General features: G+C 33.6%; 2 long non-coding RNA genes across 2 annotated transcripts; one reads left to right on the top strand and one right to left on the bottom strand.

Annotated features, from left to right (window-relative positions):
- Window positions 1-781: 781 nt before the first annotated feature.
- LOC134261406 (uncharacterized) lies at window positions 782-5,050 on the bottom strand. The gene is made up of 3 exons (XR_009990811.1): window positions 4,954-5,050; window positions 2,894-3,072; window positions 782-877 (listed from the first exon to the last, which is right to left on the bottom strand). It is a non-coding gene; the product is annotated as an uncharacterized LOC134261406 (long non-coding RNA).
- A 2,840-nt stretch (window positions 5,051-7,890) lies between these two features.
- On the top strand, window positions 7,891-8,869 carry LOC134261405 (uncharacterized). The gene is made up of 3 exons (XR_009990810.1): window positions 7,891-7,969; window positions 8,247-8,529; window positions 8,724-8,869. It is a non-coding gene; the product is annotated as an uncharacterized LOC134261405 (long non-coding RNA).
- Window positions 8,870-9,533: the final 664 nt, after the last annotated feature.

Here is a 9,533-nt window from a genome sequence, read left to right as displayed (position 1 = left end):
TAAACACCCATAAACTGTAAGTAAACCTTTTCTTAAACTGAATAAATGATCATAAACTTCAATTAAAAGATAGTGAATGAATTAAGTATTTTAAACTTAAACTTGCTAAACAAGTATGAATGTGATAGAGTGAAAGTTTTAAAGTTATAAAAGTAAAGATTGATATATTGAAAGTTATATGAGCAAGTTATATTTTAATCTAATTCATGTAGATCTTTAGAATTGAGATCTGAGTTTGAATTATTATGATTTTATTATTTGTTAATTCATTAGGTCTGTCATCATGTAATTAATTGATTCTAAATCCCCATCAAGTGATCACTCAGTTCCATACACTGGTATGTTTAAATTCATATTCTTCAAGTATTGTAAATAGATAATTGATAAATGTAAAAGAAATATAATCTTTAGTAAATTTGAATTTCAAAGAGTTATTGCCCTTTGAATGTGTTTAGTACAAATGTAAAGTAATGGCCTAAATGAATGTTTTATGTGTTTAAATTGAAATCGTTTTGTGTTGTAAAGTGAATGTGCTTGTCTTTATGTTGTCTATGTGTTTATACGTTGTTATTGTTATTTTAGGGTTGATTTCCATTGATTTCCATTTATTTCCATTGATTTTCAACTTATTTATATCATCTTTAATTCATCTATCTCCATGGAATAAACGAATCCAACCCCGTACCGACTTGTTAATCTTAATTTCTACAAGAACCGGTTACATATTTAAAATCATCTTCTTAAACTGAGACTTGATTCAGTTGATTGTTTCAAATTCATTCTGCTGTTTATTCTTTGTCATCTCCCAAAAGAGGCTCTTCTGGCAAATCATGATCATGCTTGGCATCAAATTTCAGTACTCAGATGACAGTCACACCTATCAAAAGAAATTGATTTTTTTAAAAGTACAACTTATCAGATAAGATAAACCATCAAACTTAGTTATAAGATATTGTTATACCTTTAAAAAATTGTTCCTATACAAATCTATACAGAAAAAAGTCTAACATTTTTAATGTTTTGCTGAGCGGGCATAAAAAAATCGATGTTGGACCGCTCAGAGAGATGTTGGACTGCTTACGTCACAGAATGGGCGGAGCTTAATCTCATTTTCATTCTTTGGTTTTAAACAATGACAGATCTAATGTTACATTACGGAATATAGTACAAAATAAATGTATGTCAAAAAATATATAATAAAATGAAAGGTATAACAAAACATTTATTGACAGAGTTCTCGGGCAAAATGCGTTTTGTCGGACCCTCGAACCAGACTGTCTGCCTTCGGCCTAAAGGCCTCGGGCAGACAGTTTGGTTCTTTGGTCCGACAAAACGCATGTTGCCCTCGAACTCAGTCAATAAATGTATACTGTCACGTTTCTGCATGTGTATTATTTGTAAAACTACTCTATAATCATTTATAAATTTAGGTTTACAGGCAGTCATTTGAGGATGTAATAAATAACATATTAATTTTTCATGATTTCAAATAAAGGGTATGTACATAACTTGTTCATGTCAAAATTTATTAGGAATGGTAATGGTTAACAGTTGTTAACCGACTAATCAGTCAGAAAGATGGTATCTGGTTATGATTTTTTATGTGTCAGGATAAGGCCATTCATAAAGGTGTTACAGCACATTAGGAACAATGCACTAATGAAGTGACAAAACAGCATCGCATAAGAAACAATGAGCTAGCGCAAAGTAACAATGCTGCTCTAGCTCATTTAAAACACCATACTACTAAGTTTATGACAGCATGCTAATTGTTTAAGACACTTACATACTAGCGTGAAGTAAAAATGTGCTATCACGCTTATGAGAATGGGCTAGTGTGCTTATGACAACACGGTGACAATGTACTTAGTGCGTTTGTAACAAAGTTTCAGCAGGCTGTTTACACTACGCCGTCAAGCTTACTCATATAAATGGATTGTGTAAAGTTGTATTAGGCCATTCCAAGTTTTTTTCTCTGTTAAGCGTCCACCCATCTTTCAAAAACCTACCAATCTATTCGCAAAAAGATCAACAACACAGAAGCCAAAACATAAAACACAGGATTAAAATGATTTTCAATGATTTGATCTAACTAAACTACTTTAATAGAAGAAATGTCTATTCTTAAGCAAAAACAAGGGAATAAATGCTTACAATACACCAAATATAACTTACTGTACAGAATTATTTGGAGAAATTGACAAATTCAACATTGCCTAAATTAATCAATTTCAGGACTCCTGATGTTGTATGTTTTTTCTAACATGGGGTGTCAAAAACCAAGGCGCACACGGACGCTAAACATAGAAAAAACTTGGAATGGCCTTAGCATGGCAGCATGTTGAGCATCAGCACAACTGCATGTTGTTCTAAGTTGCCTTAGCCTAACAGTGTTGAGAACACTGTGTTAGCACATTGTTCCTAACACACACTTTAACAAATTGCCTTATCAGGACACCATTTAGTTTTCCATATATATTTTAAAAAGACTGGGAATAAAATTCAATTTTCGATAAGCTTCTTTTCATTATAAGTGTTTGCCTAAGCGTTTTTTACTATATAACCCAAATACATCATTGTCTGTTATGGTAGCCTAGTGGTAGGGCAATCGCTATGTATAATCATGAAACTGGGCTTGATTTTAATTCACTGCATCAAACCTAAGACAAAAACATGTACGCAGTTATGTTCCCTAACCATGCACCCAACATTTGTAGTGAATTAGACCCTAAAAACCTCACAGTAGATGTTAGGATAATGACCCTGAGTTCCAAGTAACCAGTGGTAAAGGTCCATATTGAAGCTATTCACCAGTATATATTAAATGAGTGAATGAGTGAGATTCTCTTGATAACATTATCAATCAAAGTATCAATAAGAAGCTGATACTTACTGCTAAATGCTAGAGACAGGTTACTCCAAAGAGACTGTATAAACCGAGATTCTGTGTCACAGTTTGAGTAGGTGTGGGTGTTGGCACGAAAAGGATCCCTTACTTCTCAAAGGCAATAAGTGCTGAGTACAAGTCTATATTTGCAGCTTACTATCCAAAGTGGTGGCATCATAAAATGACTGAAAAATTTTCAATAGACTAATTAACAAACAAATCATTTCTGCAGCCTTATCACAAAAAAAGCAAACTCTACTATTACATTTTTTTTTTTTTTTTTACAAATTTCTTTTGCAATTTAACTAAGAAACATACATATGACATAATAAAATATTGATTTAATTAACTGAGCAATATTATATTGTGTGCAATTTTTTTGTCAATAAATTATACTAAATTTTTTTCTGCAGTAACTTTGGACCCACAGTGCTTTGCTTCTTTGAGCTACATTCAAGCTTTAAAGTGGTATTGTAGGCCAAACTTACACTACGACGTCATGTGACTTTAGAGTCTAGTGCCCTGTTCAGACGGAGAGTTTAACATGTTTAATTCGCAGTAAATTATTGCGAAGTAAACTAAATTAAATGCAAATCAAACTAATGCGAATCAAACTGTGTTCACATGACAGCTAATTATAATGCAAAGTAACCAAATCGAATAAAAATTTTACTTTGACAGTCATGCAGGCTTCAGTTAGGCTTTTATGACATCATTTACAAATCATGTCACCTTAGGCATAAACAGATGTATTTGACATAATGTCACAATGTCTGTTTTCACATTTTAGTGATTAACACTATATTTTCCTTAGTTTTTCACTCAAAAATAGCACAAGTACTTAAAGCTGACCACCAACATGTAGCATTTGACTTAATTTTGCCATTTCACATGCCTCAAAATTTAATTGGAATTAGCTTACCTTAGTCATGTTAGTGTTCACAAGGAGCTAATGCAAAGTAATTTAATGCGCAGTAAATTAATTCGAATTAAAATAAATTGAATTGAACTCAGTCCATGTGAACATGCATCGATGCACCAAATGTCTCGTGTGGTTTGACAAGCCTGATCTAAATTAAAAGTGAATAAGTATCTGCCCTTACCATACTCCAGCATGCTAGAGGTTCACGGCGAGATACTTTTGACCTGGCGCTGCGTAACCTCTAGCATCCATTGTAAAAATTCTCGCCGCAGAAACCCCAAGTGGAAAAAATTATTTTATTAAGAAATAAGGCTTTGTATATTAACAAATGATATGAAATTAAAAAAATACTCAATATTTACGATAAAACTTACGCATAAAACACTGTTAACCTCTCGTATTAGCAATAAATCCATTATTTTTTTAAATCGAAGCAGAAATTGAAACAAGTCGTCTGTTTAAAATTCGGAATTGGAATTCAGAAAATCTGACGAAACGAAAACAGTGAAATGCAACAAAAATTTCGTTTTCTGACAAGCAATCCGCAAAATTAATGTGAAGTCAAATCGAAAGTACTTCTGGTGACAAATTGGAATAATGACAATTTTCATTAATTAACAATAATGCACACTGAATTAAATGGATTTTTATTATTTCTTGTGACTTTCATACCCCATGCAAACACGTAGGTACCTGAAAATTATTTGTTAACAGTTTATTTCACGCATAATACGTTCCGCCCAAAGTCTAAGGCGGAACGTGCTCGTTAGAAAATGGCCTTCGGATGTAAGAGTCCGAGGTATATAAGGAGCGTAGGGACGTTAACCGAGGCTCTTACTTGTAGGAGTACCCTTACCATGCTTATCGTACCCTAACATCACACCCGTCAACATATTATTTATTTAGTTGAAAAACATTTTGTTTTGAACATGTTGAAAGCAAGTCTTGTTGAAATTACATGCTCACACATATTTAAATAAAATTTAAAGCTGTGGGGATTTTAAAAGGCTAACTGAGAGCGTCTGAACTGTAAAACAGTTAATATATCGCTGTGTCTGTGTATTTCTAAAACTATCGACAGCTGATAAATGCTCTAAGCTGCCATAGTAATATAATGTAAATTTTAGGTAAACAAAAATCTTACCTTCGAATTCATTCCCATGGTCCACGCCAATCATAAATTAAAATGTAACCGTCAGCTCTTTAATCATTCGATACAATTATCACTGGGGAATCCGAAACAGAGTCAGGAGTGTTCATCCTTGTTTATTACTGTGACAGTCGGAATTTCCTCGTAAACAATTCACACAAGAATATATAAATCGGATAATTTTGCTTAGAATAATGCTCCAGAGGATTGATAACAGTAAAGGCTTGGCTGGCTACAGTAGCTAGACAACTTGTCCATGTAAGGTTTCCCACATATTTGTTTTATAAAAAACAAATATAGTTTGGAGTTTGTTTATCTTTATACCAAATGACAGGGTTTTTCATCAATTCGAAATGATTTCAGATAAAATTTTTCATAGTATAACTGTTACCATTAAAAAATTGATATTTTTAGCTCTCAGAAAAAAAAAAACGTTTATGATCTATTTACCCCTGGCCTAATTATAGGGGCCAGCCCCTTTTCCTTAATCTTATATGAAAGCTCTCATAATTACGCACAACTTTTGTTGTATATTTCTTGCCAAACTATTCTCGGTGCAAAAGTAATTACAGGTTTTGACCGGAAGTGACGTCATTTGACGACTTTTGACAATTCCGGCATTATTGCCGGCTGACATCACAGTCAGCAAGTCAGAAAAAAATTGAAAAACCCAAATTCAATCGTTTTATTTGATTTATTTTGATTCAAAGGAAAAACTTTGAATTTTCGACTACTTCCGGTTTTTACCGGAAGTACTTCTGATGGATGCTTTTTGTTGAGGATTGTGAATAAAAATATATGTTCTATTTGCCTTTAATCAATCCCGTTAAATTTTTCAAAAAATCTGAAAATTAAACATCCCTTCCTGTGTCGACCGGAAGTGACGGATGCGAAATTAAAAGACGTCATGCATAACTCAATAAGATGTTTTATAATCCCTGAAAATATCATGATTCAATCTTGAGTGGTTTACAAGAAGATGCTTGGACAAAATGACAACTTAAAAAAAGAAAATCGGACAAAAAATGCGACCGGAAGTGATTTTCAAAAAAATGAAAAAAAGGTCTGGAGATATTACAACAATGCATCATTCCTGTAAATATCTTTGAAATCGGTTCAGTAGTTTCGGAGAAATCACGTGTACTATGAAAAGGGAATAATAATAATAATAGGAAACAGAAGAAAAACAGTAAGGTCTTCCGAAGGAAGTCGGAAGACCTTAATAATAAGAAACAGAGTAAAAACAATATGTTCCCCAACTTCGTTTGGGGAACATAATAAATGGAATTCAGGGTGTATATCACTTGACTTGTGCACATCTTCGAACCGATGCAGTGATCTTATTACCAGGTATGGGTACGTTTACAGCGTTCGACGCGTTTTCTCGACATGCATCAAAGTCTGCATAAAACCTGCAAATCAAAGACGCTGATTGTTTTTTTCCATTCAAATGATAATAATTTCAAAGTGTGTTTACGGGTTTTAGTGCTTTTTATTTCATGTTTATTCTGCATAAATTGGCACAGTGTAAAAATGCGTACTCGTGCAACTAAATCTTTCTTTCAAACATGCATTTTCTTTCTTTTTTTATTACATTTGATTCAAATCTATAATTATTCAGAAATATGAATATTATGTTGTGTGGTTTTGAAATGTCTTGATCAACCCATGTGTTTTCAAATGTTTTACCATCGGAGATGTGCACAAGTCGATAGCCAAGCCAAAAAATCATTCAAGTGTAACGAGGGCATTCGGGTATATATCGTTACAATAAGACAAGGTATCTGAAAGAAATATGGCGGAATACGGCTATAGTTGGTATGAAACAAGTCGTACATAGATGAAAAAGTTGCGTTTTTAAGAATTCATGTCAGCTTTAAGGCACTAATGGGGGAGATATTCGTAAAAAATAGTCAAACATAACTTTTAATCAATTTATTTGACATCGAGTATTATGCTTTATATAACATTGAATATTGCGTTTCCTAGATGAGTAAGTTTTTTATGCTGCCATATTGTATACCAGATATACGTTTCCAATGCGCACCTGCTTGACCCTCTCTACAGGGGCGGAAATTTTCAGCCAGAGCCTCTTTTTTGGATGCACTGGTCAGTTTGAATGCAGATTTTGAAAGTGATGACTGTTGTCAATTTGGTTGATGAATCTTTATATTTCATTCAGTTACAAAGGAACTTAGACAAGATGTATGCCTGTAAAAGAAGATGATTTTTCATTCGTTATGTGTTTTTGGGGAAAAAAAGAGTGACAACGAACTTTTAGTGTTATTCTACTGAGCTTTGAAGTGAAGCAAATTATACTCGGCAGTGAATATCATGTGCTAAATGGACAGGGAAGGACCTCGGTATAGGAATAAATGTGGAAAACAACGGTAAGTTAAATTTTAAGCCGTGTTTTTTGTTTTGTTTTTTCTTTTTCCCTCTCTCTCTCTTTTTTTTTTTTAATTTCGTACAGCCAAAATTTGGACTCCACCATTACTCTGTTAATTAAATCCAATAGCATTGAGGTCCCATATATTCACAATACACTCTATACACTAACCCAGATCTTTAAAAAAAAATGCGCATAAAATTTCAGGCGCCATGCATTTCTTATTGCCAAATGTAGGGTAGCCTCACACACCCCCCCCCCCCCAACCTGCAAATTTTCTCAATATTATGAGTGTTTCCCTTTAGGAGTAAACTGTTAAAAAGTACAGAGATAAAAGATAGGGGAAAAAAACTAAATTAATGTATTGGTCAATTATTTTAAGTAACATGTCCTTCTCTTATTTTAATGTGTTTTCCGGAAATATGATTTCCCTTTAGAATTAGCGACCGTCACTTACTTCCAGTTTAAAAATCACTGTTGGAAATTTTGTTATGATTTGTGTCTAAGCGGTGAAACGTCTAAGCACTGCTTTAACCAGTGGTTTAGTGGATTGTTACACAAACACCCTTTTAAAAGTGTAGTTCGCTGCTTAGTTGGGATCAGGAGTCAGGTTTGAGATCAGTAAGTCACCATTTACATTCCGAAACATACATGGATAAGATGGATCATATTATGATAAAAGTTGGATCTACATATTCCATGAGCAGCTATTTATTATCATTTGATTATACATGTTAATTTAAAATATATTTGTAGAAAGGGATCTTATGTTAGCACCTTTTTTCAAATGTATGAAAATTATGAAATAATTGAATAAGAAATTAAAACTTCTTAAATATTGAAATTGTAAATATTAGGATTTTCTGCAGTGCACTAAGTGCAGTGTTATACATTTCAGCACTTCGAGCTGTACAAGTCCTCAGCGATTATGGCTGATAAAGGTAAAATGAGGATAGCGGCAACTAGTGTCTACAGCAAGTCAGGATGAAGGCCAGAAGTCACCGTCCATCCACCCTTACCAGTAAATGGGCAATTCTGTGTTCTTCTTTGAGAGCTTGCTGAAGATACATGGGAAAAAGGAATGCAATCTAACACGTGCTTCATTCAAATGTAGTGGAGAGTAACGGGAACCAGTTTATCTATGAACGTAACCGGCTGACCGCCACAGCAGGTTATGAGAGGTAAGAATACATGAAGATATCAGACAAAATTATTCTTATATTAAGTAAGTTTTAGTGTTGAGAAAAATCACACAAGTATGTTTGCATTCTAGCTGATCTGTAATTCAGAATAGAATTCATAAATGAGTATTGAAAAATGTTGAAGAATTTTTTTTAAATGACAAATTCATTTCAGTTTTGTATTTTCTTTACAGACTTCATCATGGAGTGTGTGAAGAATGGCAAAGGAAAGCTGGAAACATGGAAAAAATAGCTAGGTTATACCAGATAACTTAGGAAGGAGAACAATAAAAATGACACATTATTTCCTTACAGACAGAAAGAATTTTGTGAAAATATTCAACCAATATTTTTTATCTTTTAATTTCATGTGAAGGCAAGGCAGGACATTTTCAAATGTAAACATGTTTTGTAGTCATTGAATTTTAAAGAACTAAAAAATAAATGATATATAATTTGTATAATTTAATTTTTTTTTTATTGTTAAATTTGTAAAAGTATGAAACAACAATATCTGATAAACTGCGATAAGTACATGTAGATTATCTGAACATTAATGCAAAATCCCTCTAACCATTAGGCGGAATACACCTTGCTAGTAAGGCGGAATACGCCTACCTGAAGTTAGGCGGAATACGCCTTACAGGTTAGGCGGAATACGCCTATTATAATTAAGGCGGAATACGCCTTGCAGGTCAGGTGGAATATGCCTAGCAGGTTAGGTGGAATACGCCTTGCAGGTAAGGCGGAATACGCCTTGCAGGTAATCCATATTAGGAAAGGCGGAATACGCCTTAACTCATTTAAATATTTCGAGCCCTATTACGCCCTGACTCCACCCGGACTCCATCTAATAGTCTTATTAAGTTCCTTATAGATGATAGGCGGATTCCATCTTCTGAATTCCGCCTGGAGTCAGGGCGTAAATTTTCGTACAGGTATGCAGCTGTGCCCAAAGATAAACTAACGTTTTGCTGTCCTTTTATTCAAGATATTATTTTTAA

Source organism: Saccostrea cucullata, unplaced genomic scaffold (genome assembly GCF_032062105.1).
Source record: "Saccostrea cucullata isolate Sc308-1 unplaced genomic scaffold, CSIRO_AGI_Scuc_v1 ctg19389, whole genome shotgun sequence".
Lineage (NCBI taxonomy): Eukaryota > Metazoa > Mollusca > Bivalvia > Ostreida > Ostreidae > Saccostrea > Saccostrea cuccullata.
This window is presented reverse-complemented; position numbering and strand designations above follow the sequence as displayed.